The sequence below is a fragment of the Ambystoma mexicanum genome, chromosome 6q, assembly GCF_040938575.1.
Source record: "Ambystoma mexicanum isolate Mex_15411 chromosome 6q, UKY_AmexF1_1, whole genome shotgun sequence".
Lineage (NCBI taxonomy): Eukaryota > Metazoa > Chordata > Amphibia > Caudata > Ambystomatidae > Ambystoma > Ambystoma mexicanum.
Window position 1 is genome coordinate 1,267,808,012 of NC_090937.1, and position 23,577 is coordinate 1,267,831,588.

Genomic DNA, 23,577 nt, shown 5'->3' on the forward strand with positions numbered 1-23,577 from the left:
TTCCATGGGTGCGCGGGAAGTACCACACGCGATTTCAGTAGGGTACGTGTATTCCAGGGGTGCGCAGGAAGTTCCACACGCGATTCCAGCAGGGTACGTGTATTTCAGGGGTGCGCGGGAAGTTGCACACGCGATTGGCCCAGTGCGAGCAGGGTACGTGTATTCCATGGGTGCGCGGGAAGTTCCACACGCGATTTCAGCAGGGTACGTGTATTCCAGGGGTGCGCAGGAAGTTCCACACGCGATTTCAGCAGGGTACGTGTATTTCAGGGGTGCGCGGGAAGTTCCACACGCGATTGGGCCAGTGCGAGCAGGGTACGTGTATTCCATGGGTGCGCGGGAAGTACCACACGCGATTTCAGCAGGGTACGTGTATTCCAGGGGTGCGCGGGAAGTTCCACACGCGATTCCAGCAGGGTACGTGTATTTCAGGGGTGCGCGGGAAGTTCCACACGCGATTTCAGCAGGGTACGTGTATTTCAGGGGTGCGCGGGAAGTTCCACACGCGATTGGGCCAGTGCGAGCAGGGTACGTGTATTCCATGGGTGCGCGGGAAGTTCCACACGCGATTTCAGCAGGGTACGTGTATTTCAGGGGTGCGCGGGAAGTTCCACACGCGATTTCAGCAGGGTATGTGTATTTCAGGGGTTCTGGGGAGTACTACACGTGAATTGGCCGTGTGGGTCCTCCCAAGTGTACGCTCCACAACCTCCACAGCCCCTGCAGGCAGCCCACACCACGGGGGACTACCCTGCACCCCTGCTCATGTCCCGCAGGCAGCCCATCCACCATGGGCATGCCCCCCAGCCAACCCACATGTCACCTTGCATTACTGATCAACAATGCATGTCTCCCACCACCCCCACCCCCCAGCAGTGCAGGGGCAGCCTCCACTAGGCCCCCACTCATGTCTCCCACCACCCCCACCCCCCAGCCACCAGGGGCACCCTCCACCAGGCCCCCACCCATGTCTCCCACCACCCCCACCCCCCAGCCACCAGGGGCACCCTCCACCAGGCCCCCACTCATGTCTCCCACCACCCCCACCCCCCAGCAGTGCAGGGGCAGCCTCCACCAGGCCCCCACTCATGTCCCCCTGCATCCCCACCCCCCAGCAGTGCAGGGGCACCCTCCACTAGGCCCAAACTCATGTCTCCCACCACCCCCACCCCCCAGCAGTGCAGGGGCACCCTCCACCAGGCCCCCACTCATGTCTCCCACCACCCCCACGCCCCAGCAGTGCAGGGGCACCCTCCGCCAGGCCCCCACTCATGTCTCCCACCACCCCCACCCCCCAGCAGTGCAGGGGCACCCTCCACCAGGCCCCCACTCATGTCTCCCACCACCCCCACCCCCCAGCAGTGCAGGGGCACCCTCCACCAGGCCCCCACTCATGTCTCCCACCACCCCACCACCCAGCCACCAGGGGCACCCTCCACCAGGCCCCCACTCATGTCTCCCACCACCCCCACCCCCCAGCCACCAGGGGCAGCCTCCACCAGGCCCCCACTCATGTCTCCCACCACCCCCACCACCCGGCCACCAGGGGCACCCTCCACCAGGCCCCCACCCATGTCTCCCACCACCCCCACCCCCCAGCAGTGCAGGGGCAGCCTCCACCAGGCCCCCACTCATGTCCCCCTGAACCCCCGCCCCCCAGCATCCAGGGGCACCCTCCACCAGGCCCCCACCCATGGCCCCTATCACCCCCACCCCCCAGCCACCAGGGGCACCCTCCACCAGGCCCCCACTCATGTCTCCCACCACCCCCACCACCCAGCCACCAGGGGCAGCCTCCACCAGGCCCCCACTCATGTCCCCCTGCACCCCCACCCCCCAGCCACCAGGGGCACCCTCCACCAGGCCCCCACCCATGTCCCCTATCACCCCCACCCCCGAGCAGTGCAGGGGCACCCTCCACCAGGCCCCCACTCATGTCGCCCACCACCCCCACCCCCCAGCAGTGCAGGGGCACCCTCCACCAGGCCCCCACTCATGTCTCCCACCACCCCCACCCCCCAGCCACCAGGGGCACCCTCCACCAGGCCCCCACTCATGTCTCCCACCACCCCCACCCCCCAGCCACCAGGGGCACCCTCCACCAGGCCCCCACTCATGTCTCCCACCACCCCCACCCCCCAGCCACCAGGGGCAGCCTCCACCAGGCCCCCACTCATGTCTCCCACCACCCCCACCACCCAGCCACCAGGGTCACCCTCCACCAGGCCCCCACCCATGTCTCCCACCACCCCCACCCCCCAGCAGTGCAGGGGCACCCTCCACCAGGCCCCCACTCATGTCTCCCACCACCCCCACCCCCCAGCAGTGCAGGGGCAGCCTCCACCAGGCCCCCACTCATGTCTCCCACCACCCCCACCCCCCAGCCACCAGGGGCACCCTCCACCAGGCCCCCACTCATGTCTCCCACCACCCCCACCACCCAGCCACCAGGGGCAGCCTCCACCAGGCCCCCACACATGTCTCCCAGCACCCCCACCCCCCAGCCACCAGGGGCAGCCTCCACCAGGCCCCCACTCATGTCTCCCACCACCCCCACCACCCAGCCACCAGGGGCACCCTCCACCAGGCCCCCACCCATGTCTCCCACCACCCCACCCCCCAGCAGTGCAGGTGCAGCCTCCACCAGGCCCCCACTCATGTCCCCCTGCACCCCCACCCCCCAGCATCCAGGGGCACCCTCCACCAGGCCCCCACCCATGGCCCCTATCACCCCCACCCTCAGCCACCAGGGGCAGCCTCCACCAGGCCCCCACTCATGTCTCCAACCACCCCCACCCCCCAGCCACCAGGGACAGCCTCCACCAGGCCCCCACTCATGTCTCCCACCACCCCCACCCCCCAGCCACCAGGGGCACCCTCCACCAGGCCCCCTCTCATGTCTCCCACCACCCCCACCCCCCAGCAGTGCAGGGGCACCCTCCACCAGGCCCCCACTCATGTCTCCCACCACCCCCACCCCCCAGCAGTGCAGGGGCAGCCTCCACCAGGCCCCCACTCATGTCCCCCTGCACCCCCACCCCCCAGCAGACAGGGGCACCCTCCACCAGGCCCCCACCCATGGCCCCTATCACCCCCACCCCCCAGCCACCAGGGGCACCCTCCACCAGGCCCCCACTCATGTCTCCCACCACCCCCACCCCCCAGCAGTGCAGGGGCACCCTCCACCAGGCCCCCACCCATGTCTCCCACCACCCCCACCCCCCAGCCACCAGGGCCACCCTCCACCAGGCCCCCACTCATGTCTCCCACCACCCCCACCCCCCAGCCACCAGGGGCACCCTCCACCAGGCCCCCACTCATGTCTCCCACCACCCCCACCCCCCAGCCACCAGGGGCAGCCTCCACCAGGCCCCCACTAATGTCTCCCACCACCCAGCCACCAGGGGCACCCTCCACCAGGCCCCCACCCATGTCTCCCACCACACCCACCCCCCAGCAGTGCAGGGGCACCCTCCACCAGGCCCCCACTCATGTCTCCCACCACCCCCACCCCCCAGCAGTGCAGGGGCAGCCTCCACCAGGCCCCCACTCATGTCTCCCACCACCCCCACCCCCCAGCCACCAGGGGCACCCTCCACCAGGCCCCCACTCATGTCTCCCACCACCCCCACCACCCAGCCACCAGGGGCAGCCTCCACCAGGCCCCCACACATGTCTCCCAGCACCCCCATCCCCCATCCACCAGGGGCAGCCTCCACCAGGCCCCCACTCATGTCTCCCACCACCCCCACCACCCAGCCACCAGGGGCACCCTCCACCAGGCCCCCACCCATGTCTCCCACCACCCCCACCCCCCAGCAGTGCAGGTGCAGCCTCCACCAGGCCCCCACTCATGTCCCCCTGCACCCCCACCCCCCAGCATCCAGGGGCACCCTCCACCAGGCCCCCACCCATGGCCCCTATCACCCCCACCCCCAGCCACCTGGGGCAGCCTCCACCAGGCCCCCACTCATGTCTCCAACCACCCCCACCCCCCAGCCATCAGGGGCACCCTCCACCAGGCCCCCTCTCATGTCTCCCACCACCCCCACCCCCCAGCAGTGCAGGGGCACCCTCCACCAGGCCCCCACCCATGGCCCCTATCACCCCCACCCCCAGCCACCACGGACAGCCTCCACCAGGCCCCCACTCATGTCTCCCACCACCCCCACCCCCCAGCCACCAGGGGCACCCTCCACCAGGCCCCCTCTCATGTCTCCCACCACCCCCACCCCCCAGCAGTGCAGGGGCACCCTCCACCAGGCCCCCACTCATGTCTCCCACCAGCCCCACCCCCCAGCAGTGCAGGGGCACCCTCCACCAGGCCCCCACTCATGTCTCCCACCACCCCCACCCCTCAGCAGTGCAGGGGCACCCTCCACCAGGCCCCCACTCATGTCTCCCACCACCCCCACCCCCCAGCAGTGCAGGGGCAGCCTCCACCAGGCCCCCACTCATGTCCCCCTGCACCCCCACCCCCCAGCAGCCAGGGGCACCCTCCACCAGGCCCCCACCTATGGCCCCTATCACCCCCACCCCCCAGCCACCAGGGGCACCCTCCACCAGGCCCCCACTCATGTCTCCCACCACCCCCACCCCCCAGCCACCAGGGGCAGCCTCCACCAGGCCCCCACTCATGTCCCCCTGCACCCCCACCCCCCAGCCACCAGGGGCACCCTCCACCAGGCCCCCACCCATGTCCCCTATCACCCCCACCCCCCAGCAGTGCAGGGGCACCCTCCACCAGGCCCCCACTCATGTCTCCCACCACCCCCACCCCCCAGCAGTGCAGGGGCACTCTCCACCAGGCCCCCACTCATGTCTCCCACCACCCCCACCCCCCAGCAGTGCAGGGGCACCCTCCACCAGGCCCCCACTCATGTCTCCCACCACCCCCACCCCCCAGCAGTGCAGGGGCAGCCTCCACCAGGCCCCCACTCATGTCCCCCTGCACCCCCACCCCCCCAGCATCCAGGGGCACCCTCCACCAGGCCCCCACCCATGGCCCCTATCACCCCCACCCCCCAGCCACCAGGGGCACCCTCCACCAGGCCCCCACTCATGTCCCCCTGCATCCCCACCCCCCAGCCACCAGGGGCACCCTCCACTAGGCCCCCACCCATGTCCCCTATCACCCCCACCCCCCAGCAGTGCAGGGGCACCCTCCACCAGGCCCCCACTCATGTCTCCCACCACCCCCACCCCCCAGCCACCAGGGGCACCCTCCACCAGGCCCCCACCCATGTCCCCTATCACCCCCACCCCCCAGCAGTGCAGGGGCACACTCCACCAGGCCCCCACTCATGTCTCCCACCACCCCCACCCCCCAGCAGTGCAGGGGCACCCTCCACCAGGCCCCCACTCCTGTCTCCCACCACCCCCACCCCCCAGCAGTGCAGGGGCAGCCTCCACCAGGCCCCCACTAATGTCCCCCTGCACCCACACCCCCCAGCATCCAGGGGCACCCTCCACCAGGCCCCCACCCATGGCCCCTATCACCCCCACCCCCCAGCCACCAGGGGCACCCTCCACCAGGCCCCCACTCATGTCCCCCTGCACCCCCACCCCCCAGCCACCAGGGGCACCGTCCACCAGGCCCCCACCCATGTCCCCTATCACCCCCACCCCCCAGCAGTGCAGGGGCACCCTCCACCAGGCCCCCACTCATGTCTCCCACCACCCCCACCCCCCAGCAGTGCAGGGGCACCCTCCACCCGGCCCCCACCCATGTCTAAACCACCCCCACCCCCCAGCCACCAGGGGCACCCTCCACCAGGCCCCCACTCATGTCTCCCACCACCCCCACCCCCCAGCCACCAGGGGCACCCTCCACCAGGCCCCCACACATGTCTCCCACCACCCCCACCCCCCAGCCACCAGGGGCAGCCTCCACCAGGCCCCCACTCATGTCTCCCACCACCCCCACCACCCAGCCACCAGGGGCACCCTCCACCAGGCCCCCACCCATGTCTCCCACCACCCCCACCCCCCAGCAGTGCAGGGGCACCCTCCACCAGGCCCCCACTCATGTCTCCCACCACCCCCACCCCCCAGCAGTGCAGGGGCAGCCTCCACCAGGCCCCCACTCATGTCTCCCACCACCCCCACCCCCCAGCAGTTCAGGGGCAGCCTCCACCAGGCCCCCACTCATGTCTCCCACCACCCCCACCCCCCAGCCACCAGGGGCACCCTCCACCAGGCCCCCACTCATGTCTCCCACCACCCCCACCCCCCAGCAGTGCAGGGGCACCCTCCACCAGGCCCCCACTCATGTCTCCCACCACCCCCACCCCCCAGCAGTGCAGGGGCACCCTCCACCAGGCCCCCACTCATGTCTCCCACCACCCCCACCCCCCAGCAGTGCAGGGGCACCCTCCACCAGGCCCCCACTCATGTCTCCCACCACCCCCACCACCCAGCCACCAGGGGCACCCTCCACCAGGCCCCCACCCATGTCTCCCAGCACCCCCACCCCTCAGCAGTGCAGGGGCAGCCTCCACCAGGCCCCCACTCATGTCTCCCACCACCCCCACCCCCCAGCAGTGCAGGGGCAGCCTCCACCAGGCACCCACTCATGTCTCCCACCACCCCCACCCTCCAGCAGTGCAGGGGCACCCTCCACCAGGCCCCCACTCATGTCTCCCACCACCCCCACCCCCCAGCAGTGCAGGGGCAGCCTCCACCAGGCCCCCACTCATGTCTCCCACCACCCCCATCCCCCAGCCGTGCAGGGGCAGCCTCCACCAGGCCCCCACTCATGTCTCCCACCACCCCCACCCCCCAGCCACCAGGGGCACCCTCCACCAGGCCCCCACTCATGTCTCCCACCACCCCCACCCCCCAGCCACCAGGGGCAGCCTCCACCAGGCCCCCACTCATGTCTCCCACCACCCCCACCCACCAGCCACCAGGGGCACCCTCCACCAGGCCCCCACTCCAACCCCCCAGCAGTGCAGGGGCACCCTCCACCAGGCCCCCACTCATGTCTCCCACCACCCCCAGCCCCCAGCAGTGCAGGGGCAGCCTCCACCAGGCCCTCACTCATGTCTCCCACCACCCCCACCCCCCAGCCACCAGGGGCACCCTCCACCAGGCCCCCACTCATGTCTCCCACCACCCCCACCCCCCAGCCACCAGCGGCAGCCTCCACCAGGCCCCCACTCATGTCTCCCACCACCCCCACCCCCCAGCCACCAGGGGCACCCTCCACCAGGCCCCCACTCCTGTCCCCCTGCACCCGCACCCCCCAGCCACCATGGGCAGCCTCCACCAGGTCCTCACAATCCCCAATCATGTGCGTTATGGTCAGCCTCCACAGCCAAAAAGCCCTACCAAGTATCCCATTCACCCACATGGAAATCGAAATTACATGTTACACCCCCAATGTTCATAAAGCTAATGAACCTATGTCCGTCACACACAATGGTTGCAATTGAATGGGAAAACACCCAACATGACATGCATGAAACCAATGAGATGATACCACACAGTGAAGTATGAAAACAAAATTGTATTAAAAAAATAAGAATGCAAAAGAAGTGAAACAAACTACAATGGCAATGAAAAAAAGATAATCTGCATGTCCGTTTAAAAAAATAAAAACACCAAATCCTAATCCAAAAAAATGCTGTCCAAAGTCAAATGAAAAATAAAATCAATCCAATGAAGCACTATGTACAATATTTCCAAGGGTCCATGAGCCCAACTGAACAAAGGAAACCTACAAAAAACCCTAACTAAAATGCAACTATATACAAAAAGTGGAGCAGTGTCCGTCGACTCCAAATCATAAGAACAAACAAAGGAAACCTAAAACTAAAGAACTATATACAAAGGCGGCGGGCAAGTCCAGCGGCTCACTCCGTGGTGTTCCGGGCCAGGGCATCATCGAACTCCTGTTCGATGTCCCGGAGGCGGTCCTGTTCCATGGCCCAGAGGGTCCGCAGGGACGACGCCGTGTCCTCCTCCAACCCCCTGCGGATTGCCTCGAGGCACTCGGCCCGCCTCAGGGCCCTCCGCATGGAGTTCTCCGCCCTGACCATTGTGAGCCGCGCCTCTTCTGCCCGCCGCCGCTCCGCATCTATGGCGTGGCCCAACCGCTGCCACACGGAAGACACTCTCTGTCCTGGGTCCTCCTGCCCTCCGGCCGATGCCTGCCCCTCCGATGTCGAAGGCCCCGAGCCTTCATGGCTCCCACCATGTTGCTGCTGCTGCTCTGCCTCTCCCCGTGCACTGCCTCCTGCTGCCTGCACATCCTCCGCCGGCTGGGGTGCAGTCGTAGATGTGGCCACCCCTGCTGGACGTCCGACTCCCGACTGTGGCAGGGATGCCTCCTCCACCAGCCTGGCCGCACCGTCAGAGGCTGCTCCACAGGGCACCCAGGTGACTGATGGGTGGGAAGATGCCACAGAGGACGACTGGCGTGTAGGGGGTCCAGTTGAGGAGGGGGTCGGAGCAAGCCCCATCAGACGGAGGAATCCGGCCTGGGTGACCTGTCCCAGCAGGCTGACGTGGTCAACGAGCCATTCGAGATGACGTGCAGTCTCTCCATGAAAAGACTGCAGGTCACCTCGCATGGCCCGTTGACGCAACGCCACACCAGCCAGGACAGGCTCAACCCGGACCTGGATGGCCATGTCCGCAGGCAGAGGAAGGCCAGTTGACGTCAGCTCATCCCCTTCCTGAAAACGGGTCTGGACGTAGGCATCCCTGCTGGTGCAAGATGATGCAGGGACAGGATCGGGGACAGGATTGCACACAGGCACCTCCGCGGCGGCCTGTGCTGCCTCCTGTCCCTGGTCCTGCACTGCACCACTAGCACCAGTGGGATCCCCACCTCCAGACCCCGTCTCTGGTGCTTGCACGGCCTCCTCCTCCACCAAACCCCCCACCAACCTGGATGACTCCGTGCCATCTTCCCCTGTTGGGCCCTGTGGGGTCCCAGCTGCCCCTTCTGCTGCCGAGGAGTCCAACTCCAACCTCCGCCTCTTGGACCTCCCCCCGGCAGCTGCGGCCTGGGACGCGGCACCGGACTCCTCACTCCCCGACGAGATGACAACACGGGAGGGGAGCCGGGCCTTGCGTCTCCGGCTGGCGGTGGGATCCCCGCCGCTGTGCTCCACAGCACCTTCTCCGCCCTCTTCATCAGTTGACGCTGCAGCCAGGGAGAAACAAAACACAGGCATCAGGGCACTGTACAATGGACACATACACACATGACAGTTGCACATGAGTGGCATTGGCAAACCTCAGACATGGCATCACAATCCCCAACACACATGTCATTACAACTCGCACACATGAGCCATACCACAGCCATATCGCAAATACCACCACCATCCCTACACATACAACAGCATGAGCAGCCAAAGGTGAGCCCGACATCACATGCAACACAGGAAGTGCACCACACATGTACACACACCACCACACTTGCATGCATGTGTACACCTCTGCCAAGTGTTGCACTGTTCAGACGGGCATCCATGTCACATCTGCCAATCAGGCTTCCACATACCGCTGTCACATGCATCCATGTTGCATCACTGTTGCACCCTTGTCAAATACACACACATGCACATGTACACAGTGCTGATACATGCAGCCGAAAAAAACATACATGCATGACATCACGGACATGTCTACTTACATACACATTCATCCAAACATGTGTGCCCACACAACTGCATTTGTCATGCAAGCCTACACACACAAGAACCATCCATGTCTCACACATTACAGCCCTCGCATGTGTCAGCCCCACGGCCCTGTACACCCCCAGCCATACTCGACCCCATACAAACAGATGTGCAACCTGCACACTACCGAATAATCACCACACCCACTGCTCACAATCAGGATGCATGTACACTCACCGCTCGACTCCAGACGGGTCTGCTTCTCTAGGACCTGGACGTGGAGCGCTGGGGATATGCGTTCCAGGACCCTCATCTGTTCTTCCGACAAGTGGCCCCGGCGCCCCTTGGCATCCGCTGCCTTCAAGAGGCGCCAGGCCTTGTTCAGGGTCCTGGACCTGAAGTCCTCCCAGTGCTTCCTGACATGTTGTAAGTCGCGGACTGCCACCCCCTCCGCGTTGATGGCAGTCACGATGTCAGTCCAGATCCGAGTCCGTCCTTCCTTGTCGGGGCGGGAACTTCCGAAGAGGGCATCATACTGCCCCAGGACACCAACTTCGGTGGCACTGAAGCTGGTGTCCCTCTGCCTCTCTGGCCGGGGGTTGTCAGTGGTCACAGATGGTGTTTGCCCCAACATGACAACCCCAGAGGCAGGAGTGGGTGGGCAACTGGGTCCTGGGGCTGGGCTGTGGAGCGATGGAATCCCAGTCGGGAGTCTTCGGTTCCAGCAGGGGTGGTCACAGCAACAGCACCCCTGGCTGATGTGCAGGCAGCAAATGGCAGTGCACGTGGGCAGCAGGCAGTCAGGCAGCAGCAGATGACAGGTGGGAGCGTGCTCGGGGCACTGGGGGGCAGTAGTTCGGCCTTCTGGGCAGGAGCGTGGTCTTCCGTGTGCATACGCGTGGCCAGCTTGATACGGAGTGATTTGGCACGTGAAAAATCAGCACGTCAGCGTGTAATTCGAGGAAAGGCCCTTAGCGCGTAAGCGCGTCTGCACGCATACGCATTTTCATTGGACAGAAGGCTCCTCAAGCGCAAGCGCCCCTGTGACGTGACGCGTACAGACGTGCATGCGCATTTCAGCGCGCGTGAAAAACTGCACGTCCGCGTGTAATACGAGGAAAGGGCCATACGCGTATGCACGGCAGCATGCATATGCGATGTCATTGGACCAAAAGCCCTTAGCGCGTAAAGGCGTCGCCAGCGTATGCGCGTCTATGAAGTCACGTGCACGTTGAATTGGGCACACGTTTGAAAATGTTGCGTGTTAAAAAAATGAAAGACACGTCCGAGTGTCAAAGCGTGTAATTGGTGGGAATGGACCTAGCGCGTACACGCGGCAGTGACAAAGCGTGTAATTGGTGGAATTGGCCCTAGCGCGTACACGCCGCGTAAGTGACGCTGGACGTGTGGGCCTGTATAAAAGGTACGTGTAGAACACCATTTCCTTGTATGTGCTTTTCGTGGAGAGCGAGTCGGTGAATTCTGTACTTCTTGTCGTTTCACACGCGATTTACTTCACAGCGTTTCAAGTTCGTATTCCCTGTTACCTCTGACAGCTTTTTCTCTTTTTTCTCTTTTACTGGTTTACCTGGGACTGTTCCCTCAAACAGTGTTCCCTTCTACTGTTGTCCTGTCTCCTCAGACAGCGTACAAATCTTCTTTTGGCGGGGGTGTTGCCAACCAAACGCGCTCCTTTTTCACGCTCTTTTACCTGGCAGACGGTGAGTCACGCACGTATCTAACATCTGTGCTTGCCCCGTGTGTAGCCTACCCCTTCAGAGGTCATTCTAGGCTGCGTGTGACACGCATACGTTCATTCTTGTGTTACTGGGTGCCACAGCGTAGTGCAGGTTTTTCTTTCTGCACACGTGGTCCAGGAGGGGTTGCGTGCACGTCATCTCCCTTTTTTGGGGCTCCTGTGCGTAGCGTGACCCGTCATCTTTCCCCAGGGGTTACATTCAGCCTTGCTAGAGCACTAGGGTACAATTACCATCTGGTACCCAACCCCTTAGACCCCTAATTGCCCAGGACAATAGTTTACAGCCACTCCCATACGCACATTAACATCAGTGCCATGGCTGGGAGGCGAGCATTCCGTAAGGGTGGCAAAGGTGGAAGAGCCACAAGTGGTGGCCATGGTGGATCCGGTAGGGGACCTGGTCGTTACTTGCAGGGTGAGCCTGTCTCCCCATGTGTGGAGGACCAGTCAAGGGCACCCATAATCCCCCCCCCTCCCGTTGAGGCTGATGTGGCTGACACCATCCATGCTCAGCCCTTGTTGGACCAGCCCATTGTGGCACCAGACCTGGCTGACTCCATGGCTGACTTCCAGGTCAGCAGGCCTATGACACTTGCGCTGGTGCACGTTGATGTCATCATGCCACATGCATCTGGGGCAGCAAGGTCATCTGCTGCCCCAAGTAGGCAGGGCGGAGAGGCTGCAGGGCCAGCTGCGGCTCCATCCACCCCAGCTCTCACACACCCAGCCAGGACAGTGTCGGTCCTAGTCCATCCTGCTGACATTCCCCCTGACACCATTACACTTGAGCCAATGCCTGCACCAACTCCCATGCTGACTGTGCAATCCCACACTCCTGATACAGAGTCCACCAGGGCTCCTGCCCCTAGTGTCCAGAGCGGTGCAGGACACTCAGGATCACCACCACCTTCCAAGCGGAAGAGGAAGAGTGCTCGTCCGGCACAGGCTGATGCCCCAGACACGGCTACACAGTCTGGCCCGTCGAGGAAGCCCAGCTTCACGGATGACGAACTGAATGCACTTGTCGAGTATGTGTCCGCACATGATAACGAGATGGTCATTGTTGCAGGATCCAAGACCACACCTGCACAACGCCAGGCACACTGGCAGAACGTTGCGGACATCGTAAGTGCCCTTGGAATCGTGAGGCGCACAGCCAATGATTGTTATAAGCGCTGGAATGACCTAAAGCGCAGGGCAAAGAGTAAGCTGGCCTCAAGTCATGCCGGAACTCTAGTGACTGGAGGTGGGTCTCCAGTAGTAGACATGGAACTGACTCCACATGAGTCAGTCGCTGGGACCTACGTCACGGAGGAACAGATCCAAGGGGTGGGAGATCTGCCTGATTACGAGGCATTGTCCGGTGAGTGCACATGCATGTGTGTGTCATCCATGTGCATGGTGTGTGTGTGAGGGCTTCTGTTTGTGTGCCAGGTGAGAGTGTGTGCGCCTGAGTCGTATGGGTCAGCCATGTGCTTCATGCAATACATCCTGCGCAGCTGCATTTGGCCATAGCAGTATCCCTTCTGCCAACAGTAGACATCTAGCCCAACTGCACGCCAGTTGCCCTTGAAGTGTCACCTTGCCACAACATTGTTGCTTATTTGTCACTGTTCATTCAGTCAGATTGTTTGCATTCCACCACTTTTACTAGGCATTTCGCAGTCCTCTAGTCACATGTCTGACATGGCTATGGTAAAGTGGAGTGACTTTGTTACCTGGATATCATTTGTTCACACATGTCCCTGTGCAATTGGACCATTTTGGACTGGCAGCTCCAGGAGAAAAATCTGACCTGTTTGAATTAGAAAAGCTATTACATGCGGGAACTGGACTGAATGAATAGGTGCTGCCCTCCTCTCCATCTTCACTCAATAGCAATGGCACATGCCATCTGTGTGATGGCATGTGTGTTTCACCTGGCAATCACAGGCCAATGTGTGATGCCACTGCCAGGCAGCATGCAGAAAATGTGTTCATCTTCCATCTTGGTGTCATCAATGTGTGCCATTTGCCTCCCCTTCATACGCAGTGAGGGTGCATGCATGGGAGGGTTTTAGTCATGTGGGACATGTGTCAATCAAGTACTGGTTCTCTTGCTTCTCAGCCCTCATTGTGTGCCATGGTGCTAATGCCTGTTTCCATTTCTTTGTTTTTATGTCTTTGCAGGGGAAGACGCACCTGATACTGCTGGGGTTGTGGAGATGGTGCAGACCCAGGAGAGGTCCGAGGGCCGACCAACCACCAGTGAGGGACGTGGTGTGGTGGTGCGTGAGAACCCACAAGTGCTGCAGGTCGTGCTCTCAAGGGGTGTCTCTGGCTGCACCTCCCCCGAGCTGTACTCAGGTGTTGATTCGGATGATGAGACCTACGTGCCGTCGCAGGTGAGTGTTCCAGGGAGGGATTCTGTTCTGTCCCACCCACCTGCACCAGGGTCAGAACCCTCAATCGGGATGTCAGTGTTGGCAGCTACGCCTTTGGTGGTTACGGATGCAGGGTCACACTCCGCGATATCTGATCCTGTTCCTGGGCCAGCAGATCAGAGGGGGAATGCAGTCCTGCAGCCTCAGGCAGTGCCGGCACAGCAAGGTGCAGTTCGCCTTGCCCCAGACAGGTATGGTGCCCGCCGACGTGGTGGCCGTACGCCACCTGGCAATACCACATGGGAGCAATCCATTTACGGTATGGCAACCCAACAGGCAGCATCATCCGAGATGATGGCTCAGGCCATGGATAGGGTGGCCACTTCCATTGTCCCCCCTGAAAGGCTGATGGAGCGACTACAGCAGGCAACCGACTCCATCTGCCAGTCACACAGGGAGGACATGTTGGCGTCCAACAGGGATAGGCGGGCGGCACTGGCGACTCTGCAGGAGGCCATCTCCATAGAGTCCCAGGGCCACAGGGAAGCCCTGAGGCAGGAGCTCCTTCACCTCAGGACGACTCTTGTTGAGCTTGAGGCTTCAACACACCAAAGGACAGAACAGCAGCTGGAGCGTCTCACCCGTACGCTCTCAGCTGAGATGCAGGCAACGAGGGCGGAGGTCCGGGCATCCCGTGAGTTGTTGCATGGGGACCTCTGCACACTCATCCTCCAGAACGAGACCTACCACACCCGCATGCTTGCAGCCATGGAGGAGCAGACTAGGGTCTTGCGTGGGCTGGCTCCCATAGTGCAACCACCTCCGGATGCAGCTGCACAGGGTGATAATAGCGACAGCAGTGATACTCCCACAATAGGGTAGCCGTGTGGGCCATGAGCCCATGGAGGTGTTTTTTTTTCCCAGGATCCACACAGGTGGGTTTTGGTGTGCACCCTGTCCTCGGACCTCCTGGGTGGCCTCCCCAACCCCCCCGGGCCCATCAATGGCCATTTTTGATTTTTTTTATTTTTATTTTTATTTTTATTTTTATTTTTAATTATTTTTTTCCCAATTTTTTTGGGACAATTTGTTGCCTTCCGTGGTTCCTGTGGGCATACGCTGCATTGTGGCTGGGCACATGCAGGCTTGTCATGTATTTGGTTCAGATGCTTGGGTTTGAGTCACACACACCCCTCCTGCTTCCCGTTTCCATGGGCTTGCAAAGGGTGTGCCCAAGTGACATTGACGTACATGGTGACATTGGACTCCCACTACATGTGTGGGTAGTCTAGTCAATACTGTGTATACATTCCTAGTGCATATTGCTGTTGTGTTGTACACTGCATGTTGCATTGATGTGTAACTCATCATCTGTGTCTACCTCCCAATTTGCAGGTCCCTTCCTCATGTCTACACAAGGCCCTCTAGTTTGGAAATGGGGTCCATGTTGGCAGCAGTGCACCTACAACTCTACATGGCGCCAACACTGCACAGTTGGTAGTGGTGGGAGTGCAGGCATTTCCAGGTGGTGAGACTACTAATTTATTACATTTGTGATGTCATGTTAATGGTAGTACCTGCTCAAGTTTGTTGTTGGTCCTGCATTACTGTGAGTATTTCAGGTGTTGCAAGTTTCAATTAGGGACACTGTACATTGTGACACTAGTGTCATGTTGTGGGGATTACTTTGTTTACCTGCAAATAGCATGACATGGCACGGTGTGTCGTGTGTCGATGCTGGGGATGGGTTGGCTGACATGGCACTGTCCTCTTGTTGCATTTTGCAAGTGGGTATTCATTTTAGCTGCTTGAATGTGTTTCTTCACAAAACTGCATTGGTGGTGTCTGTGTGGGTAGGGATGCACACATTGTAACACTTCCAGGTGAACAATCTCAGGCTGATATGGTTTTCACGGTTGATTCTCCAGACATTCAGGATCAGTGTCAGGTTGAGTCATCATTGATTGTCAGATGGAATGTGCCAGGGCAGTGTGCACTCCACAGGGGTGTGATATCTATGTGAAGTAATTAGCCACTAGCTGTGTACGGGCTGCCTCCCCCGTGCCCTTTCCCCTACCATGCGCAGCGGCTGTGCATGTGGTTGGGGATGTGGGGCCACCACCATGTCCACGGCCAGGCCCCGGCGTGTTGCAACGTTGTGCAGGACACATGCTGCCACTATGATCCTGCACACTACTGGGGGAGCGTACAACAGCTGCCCGCCAGAACGGTCAAGGGAGCGAAAGCGTGACTTTAGCACTCCGAATGTGCGCTCCACTATGCCCCGGGTTGTAATGTGGGCTGTGTTATATCTTACCTGGGGTGGCATGGTGGGGTTCCGAATTGGCGTCATCATGTGGGGGCTGAGAGGGTAGGCACTGTCCCCTGTGGAGGTGGTGATTGGTATCATTGGTGGGGTTGTGACCTTGCTCAGTATCTGACATGCATGCATGTGCAGTGGCATTCATACTCACCAGGCAGCCATGTATCGCCATGCCGCCCAGCTTCTAGGTCCCGGTTTATGGTGGACATTCGGTAAATGTAGCTGTCGTGGGTGGAGCCGGGATAGTTGGCATATACTGAGGTGATTATTCCCTTGGCATTACATACTGCCTGCACGTTGATGGCATGCCAGTGCTTGCGGTTCCTATAGATGTGCTCTGATGCCCTGGGGGGACGTAGAGCCACATGGGTGCAGTCGATGGCACCTAGCACTTTGGGGAATCGTGCCACACCGTAAAAATCCAGGGCGGCAGCATGCCTTTCTGCAGGTGTTCTGGGCAGGTATATGTGCCTGCGGACTGATGGGCGTGCAGTGATGATGTTCAAGACCTGGTGTAGGCAGCGTGACTGGGTGGCCTGTGATACCCCACCCACTATGGCACTTGTCCGCTGAAATGATCCAGTGGCTAAGAAGTGCAGTACATTGAGGACCTTCTCCAGGGGGCTGAGTGCTTGGGAGCACAGGGTGGGTGATGTGAGGTCATCCTCCCACTCACTCACCAGGTCCAGTATTATGTGTGGTGGAAACCTGTACCTCCCATACACCTGGTCATCAGGCATCCCGAAAAGGCTGGTTCTGGGTGTGAATATTCTGGCCCTGACTATCCTCCTCCTCCTCCTTTGGTAGCCCACGCCCACTGCTGCTAGGAACGGTATGTTCATCCTGGGTCTGAGCTTGTTATTTTGTTAGCACGCAAATTTATGCGTTGCGCGTGTTGTAGGGGAGCGTGTGACCCTCGCACCCCTGAAATGCAGTACCCAGTCCAATAGCGTGTGGAAATTCCCGCGCACCCTGGGATACAGGTGCGCTGACGTACTTGCGTGTGTAAGTGCCCGCGCACCCCTGATATACACGTACATAGGCCAATCGCGTGTACGCGCACTTTTGTCCAATTACACGCGATGACACTCTGACGTGCTGTCCAATTACACGCGATGACACTCTGACGTGCAGTCTTTCCACGTGTGCTCTGTCATCACGTGCTGTGTGGGAAACACCCGTGCGGGTCACGTCACAGACACGCTTACGCGCTGAGGGCCTTTGGTCCAATAGAATCGCGTATGCGTGCTGACGCGCTTACGCGCTAAGGGCCTTTCCTCGAATTTCACGCTGACGTGCAGGATTTTCACGTGCCAAATCACTCCATATCAAGCTGGCCACGCGAAAACACACGGAAGACAACGCTCCTGCCCAGAAGGCCGAATTACTGCCCCCCAGTGCCCTGAGCAGCCTCCCACGTGCTATCTGCTGCTGCCTGCCTGCCTGCTGCCACCGTGCCCTGCCATTTGGTGCCTGCACATCAGCCATCTGCAGGGGTCCAGTTGCTGTGTCCACCCCTGCTGGAACTGAAGACTCCCGACTGGGATTACATCGCTCCACAGCCCAGCCCCAGGACCCAGTTGCCCACCCACACCTGCCTCTGGGGTTGCCATGTCGGGCACTTCCACATCTGGCACCAGTGGCAACCCCAGGCCAGAGGGGCAGAGGGGCACCAGCTTCACTGCCACCGAAGTTGGTGTCCTGGTGGAGCATGTCCTGGGGCAGTATGATGCCCTCTTTGGATCGTCCCGCACCAGCAAGGAAGGACGGGAGAGGATCTGGGCCGACTGTGTGGTTGCCATCAACGCGGAGGGGGTGGCAACCCGCGACGTCCAGAAGATCAAGAAGCGCTGGGAGGACTTGAGGTCCAGGACCCTCGTGAAGGCCCGGCGCTTCGTGGAGGGGGGCCGGGGCCGCATGAGTTCCATCCAGATGAGGGTCCTGGAACACGTACGCCCAGCGCTCCACGCCCAGATCCTTGAGAGGGAGACCCGTCTGGAGTTGAGCGGTAAGTGTCCAAGCATTGCTGTGTGAGACAGGGCATGTTGCGGTGTGCTGGTTCTCTGATACTTGCCTGTATGTGTGACATAGGCCATGTATGCATGTATGTGTGCAGGGACATCATGGTAATGCATGTGCGACCAGTAATGTGTGAACCACATGGTTGTTGCATGTGTTTAAATGCCACATGGGGAGCCCTATGCAGATTTTAGACATGAGAGCATGCCAGTCTCTGTTCCTGGACATGGGTGGGGGTGAGGGATGGGTGCTGATGGCAGGTACATATATGGTAGCCATGTCTGTGTGCCTGACCTGCGTGTCTGTGTCTTGTGCATGCCATGGATGCATGACACATGTGTGTGACAATGCACAGATTCACTGATGCAGCCTAGTTACCCTTGTATCCGCTGTGTTTGGGGTGTATGGGGCCAGATGGATGTGACTGAGGTGAAGTGTGTGCATGTGATAGGCATGACCCATGATGCATGTGAGTTCCATATCATTGTATGTTTCAAGAGTCCATTGTACATGTATGGAAATGTCCATGGCATGCACCATGCCTGTTACTGTGTGTGTTTTGCCTGGACCGACCCATGTGTTGTGGAGGGACATGATGGAAGTGTACTTTGACAGTGGTAATCATCTGCTATTGCTTCCTGTCTAGGGGACCATTGTACAGTACCCTGATGCTTGTGTTCTTTGTCTCCCTCTACGCAGCGGCTAGTGAAGAAGAGGGCGGAGACGGCGCTGTGGAGCAAGGCGGCGGGGATGCCCCCACGGCTGCAGCGGAAGGGGTGGGTGAGCCCCTACAGGGGCCTGCTACGGTGGAAGACGGTGAGGAGCCATCCAGGTTGGTGGTTTCCACAGAGGAGGAGGAGGCCGCCACAGGGGCACACATGGGGCCTGGTGGGGGCATCCCTGCTGGTGCAAGTGGTGCAGTCCAGGGCCCGGGGCAGGAGGCAGCACAGGTCACCGTGGAGGGGCCTGTGCATGTCGCTGTCCCTGACCCTTGAGTGCACCACCATGCACCAGCAGGGTTGCCCCGTCCCAGGCCCGTCCGCAGGTAGAGGGGATGTCCATGTCACCTGACTCCCCTCCACCTGCGGACGAGGGGACCCGTGTCCGTATGGAGAAGGTCCTGATTGGGGTTGCGATGCGCGCGGGTGCAATTCGTGATGACGTGCGTGCTTCCCGGGAGGAGCACGCACATCATCACGAAGAGCACCGTGCCGACGTGGCCCAATTGGGATCTTCCATGTTCGGGGGTTTCCTGCATGTGTCGGCCAATCTGGCGGCCCTCTCCTCCTCTGTGGAGGCTATACGCCAGTCGTTCTCCTTGCCGTCTTCCGGCCCAGATGCCACCAGGGCCCCCTGTGGACCTGCCCTGACCTATGCAGCCAGCTCGGTGGGGATCCCATCGCTGCCACAGTCGGGAGTCGGAGGTCAAGCAGGGGTGGACACCACAGCAACTGTACCCCAGCAGATGGAGGATGTGCCGGCATCATCAGGCAGGGCACGTGCACGACGGCGTCGGTGGATTCCATCAGCCTGGATGCCGTCGTGCTGGCAGAGGCAGTTGCGTCGGAGGCAGCAGCAGAGTCAACGTGGGAGGCATCATGGCTCGGGGCCATCAACATCGGAGGGGCAGGCATCGGCCGGAGGGCAGGAGGATCCAGGACAGGAAGTGTCTTCCGTGTGGCTGCGGTTGGGCCAGCAGATAGGTGCGGAGCGGCGGAGGGCGGAAGAGGAGAGGCTCACGATGTTCAGGCCGGAGAACTCCATGCGGAGGGCCCTGAGGCGGGCCGAGTGCCTCGAGGCAATCCGCAGGGGGTTGGAGGAGCAGATGGCGTCGTCCCTGCGGACCCTCGGGGCCATGGAACAGGACCGCCTCCGGGACATAGATGAGGAGTTTGATGATGCCCTGGCCCGGAACACTACGGAGTGAGCCGCTGGACTTGCCCGCCGCCTTTGTATATAGTTCTTTAGTTTTAGGTTTCCTTTGTTTATTCTTATGATTTGGAAGCGACGGACACAGCTCCACTTTTTGTATATAGTTGCTTTTTTGTTAGGGTTTTTAGTAGGTTTCCTTTGTGCAGTTGGGCTCATGTACCCTTGGATATTGTGTACATAGTTCTTCATTGGATTGTTTTATTTTTTAATTTTATTTTTTCTTCTCCATGGAGCAATGGTGTTTGGATTTTATTTTTTTTCTGTCGGATTGATTTCATTTTTAATGTGACTTTGAAGTACATTTTTTTTGGATTTTGTGTTTTTCATTTTTTGGGACGGACATGCACCTTTCCTTTTTTTCATTGGCATTGTAGTTTGTTTCATTTCATTTGCATTCATATTTTTAAACATGTGTGGGGGCCTGGTGGGGGCTGCCCATGGTGGCTGGGGGGTGGGGGTGGTGGGAGACATGGGTGGGGGCCTGGTGGAGGCTGCCCCTGGTGGCGGGGGGTGGGGGTGATAGGGGCCATGAGTGGGGGCCTGGTGGAGGGTGCCCCTGGATGCTGGGGGGTGGGGGTGATAGGGGCCATGAGTGGGGGCCTGGTGGAGGGTGCCCCTGGATGCTGGGGGGTGGGGGTGGTGGGAGACATGAGTGGGGGCCTGGTGCAGGGTGCCCCTGGTGGCTGGGGGGTGGGGGTGGTGGGAGACATGAGTGGGGGCCTGGTGGAGGGTGCCACTGGTGGCTGGGGGGTGGGGGTGATAGGGGACATGAGTGGGGGCCTGGTGGAGGCTGCCCCTGGTGGCGGGGGGGTAGGGGTGATAGGGGCCATGAGTAGGGGCCTGGTGGAGGGTACCCCTGGATGCTGGGGGGTGGGGGTACAGGGGGACATGAGTGGGGGCCTGGTGGAGGCTGCCCCTGGTGGCCGGGGGGTGGGGGTGGTGGGAGACATGAGTGGGGGCCTGGTGGAGGGTGCCCCTGCACTGCTGGTGGGTGGGGGTGCAGGGGGACATGAGTAGGGGCCTGGTGGAGGCTGCCCCTGCACTGCTGGGGGGTGGGGGTGGTGGGAGACATGGGTGGGGGCCTGGTGGAGGGTGCCCCTGGTGGCTGGGTGGTGGGGGTGGTGGGAGACATGAGTGGGGGCCTGGTGGAGGCTGCCCCTGGTGGCTGGGGGGTGGGGGTGGGTGGGAGACATGAGTGGGGGCCTGGTGGGGGCTGCCCATGGTGGCTGGGGGGTGGGGGTGGTGGGAGACATGGGTGGGGGCCTGGTGGAGGCTGCCCCTGGTGGTGGGGGGGTGGGGGTGATAGGGGCCATGAGTGGGGGCCTGGTGGAGGGTGCCCCTGGATGCTGGGGGGTGGGGGTGATAGGGGCCATGAGTGGGGGCCTGGTGGAGGGTGCCCCTGGATGCTGGGGGGTGGGGGTGGTGGGAGACATGAGTGGGGGCCTGGTGGAGGGTGCCCCTGGTGGCTGGGGGGTGGGGGTGGTGGGAGACATGAATGGGGGCCTGGTGGAGGGTGCACCTGCACTGCTGGGGGCTGGGGGTGGTGGGAGACATGAGTGAGGGCCTGGTGGAGGGTGCCCCTGGATGCTGGGGGGTGGGGGTGCAGGGGGACATGAGTGGGGGCCTGGTGGAGGCTGCCCCTGGTGGCTGGGGGGTGGGGGTGGTGGGAGACATGAGTGGGGGCCTGGTGGAGGGTGCCCCTGGTGGCTGGGGGGTGGGGGTGATAGGGGACATGAGTGGGGGCCTGGTGGAGGCTGCCACTGGTGGCGGGGGGGTGGGGGTGATAGGGGCCATGAGTGGGGGCCTGGTGGAGGGTGCCCCTGGATGCTGAGGGGTGGGGGTGCAGGGGGACATGAGTGGGGGCCTGGTGGAGGCTGCCCCTGATGGCTGGGGGGTGGGGGTGGTGGGAGACATGAGTGTGGGCCTGGTGGAGGGTGCCCCTGCACAGCTGGGGGGTGGGGGTGGTGGGAGACATGAGTGGGGGCCTGGTGGAGGGTGCCCCTGCACTGCTGGTGGGTGGGGGTGGTGGGAGACATGAGTGGGGGCCTGGTGGAGGGTGCCCCTGGATGCTGGGGGGTGGGGGTGCAGGGGGACATGAGTGGGGGCCAGGTTGAGGGTGCCTCTGCACTGCTGGGGGGCGGGGGTGGTGGGAGACATGAGTGGTGGCCTGGTGGAGGGTGCCCCTGGTGGCTGGGGGGTGGGGGTGGTGGGAGACATGAGTGGGGGCCTGGTGGAGGGTGCCCCTGGTGGCTGGGGGGTGGGGGTGGTGGGAGACATGAGTGGGGGCCTGGTGGAGGGTGCCCCTGGTGGCTGGGGGGTGGGGGTGATAGGGGACATGAGTGGGGACCTGGTGGGGGCTGCCCATGGTGGCTCTGGGGTGGGGGTGGTGGGAGACATGAGTGGGGGCCTGGTGGAGGATGCCCCTGCACTGCTGGGGGGTGGTGGTGGTGGGAGACATGAGTGGGGGCCTGGTGGAGGGTGCCCATGGTGGCTGGGGGTTGGGGGTGGTGGGAGACATGAGTGGGGGCCTGGTGGAGGCTGCCCCTGGTGGCGGGGGGTGGGGGTGATAGGGGCCATGAGTGGGGGCCTGGTGGAGGGTGCCCCTGGATGCTGGGGGGTGGGGGTGGTGGGAGACATGAGTGGGGGCCTGGTGGAGGGTGCCCCTGGTGGCTGGGGGGTGGGGGTGGTGGTAGACATGAGTGGGGGCCTGGTGGAGGCTGCCCCTGCACTGCTGGGGGGTGGGCATGGTGGGAGACATGAGTGGGGGCCTGGTGGAGGCTGCCCCTGCACTGCTGGGGGGTGGGGGTGGTGGGAGACATGAGTGGGGGCCTGGTGGAGGCTGCCCCTGGTGGCGGGGGGGTGGGGGTGATAGGGGACATGAGTGGGGGCCTGGTGGAGGGTGCCCCTGGATGCTGAGGGGTGAGGGTGCAGGGGGACATGAGTGGGGGCCTGGTGGAGGGTGCCCCTGCACTGCTGGGGGGTGGGGGTGATAGGGGACATGAGTGGGGGCCTGGTGGGGGCTGCCCATGGTGGCTGGGGGGTGGGGGTGGGTGGGAGACATGAGTGGGGGCCTGGTGGGGGCTGCCCATGGTGGCTGGGGGGTGGTGGGAGACATGGGTGGGGGCCTGGTGGAGGCTGCCCCTGGTGGCGGGGGGTGGGGGTGATAGGGGCCATGAGTGGGGGCCTGGTGGAGGGTGCCCCTGGATGCTGGGGGGTGGGTAGTGATAGGGGCCATGAGTGGGGGCCTGGTGGAGGTTGCCCCTGGATGCTGGGGGGTGGGGTGGTGGGAGACATGAATGGGGGCCTGGTGGAGGGTGCCCCTGGTGGCTGGGGGGTGGGGGTGGTGGGAGACATGAGTGGGGGCCTGGTGGAGGCTGCCCCTGCACTGCTGGGGGGTGGGGGTGGAGGGAGACATGAGTGGGGGCCTGGTGGAGGGTGCCCCTGGTGGCTGGGGGGTGGGGGTGATAGGGGACATGAGTGGGGGCCTGGCGGGGGCTGCCCATGGTGGCTAGGGGGTGGGGGTGGTGGGAGACATGAGTGGGG